Below are 318 nucleotides of genomic sequence, written 5' to 3'. Positions count from 1 at the left end.
TTTTTTTTTTCTATTTCCCCATCAACACTGACTTTTGCCCAGAGCCAGAGCCAAGGGTTCTGGACAAAGCACACATCAGAATAAATTAAAATAAAGCATGAAAAGTCAGAGGCAGGTCTCCTCCAGTTAGGTCCAACATAATTCTGTGTGCACTCACCAGCTTTACCTTTGTGCTCCCTAAAGAAGCCACTCAGGGTCCAGACTAGACCAGGCCAGTTCGGTCAGTACAAAAGACAGATAGTGGGCATTTAATAAATGGCGACTGACTGATTGAACAAGATCTTTGTCTCCTAGAAGAGGAAGAGCCAAGGCCCTCTA

Source organism: Petaurus breviceps, unplaced genomic scaffold (genome assembly GCF_028583685.1).
Source record: "Petaurus breviceps papuanus isolate PSGF00001 unplaced genomic scaffold, PetGlider_PUasm1.0 171, whole genome shotgun sequence".
NCBI lineage: Eukaryota > Metazoa > Chordata > Mammalia > Diprotodontia > Petauridae > Petaurus > Petaurus breviceps.
The sequence above is the reverse complement of the archived record's forward strand: the minus strand, read 5'-3'. Positions refer to the sequence as shown.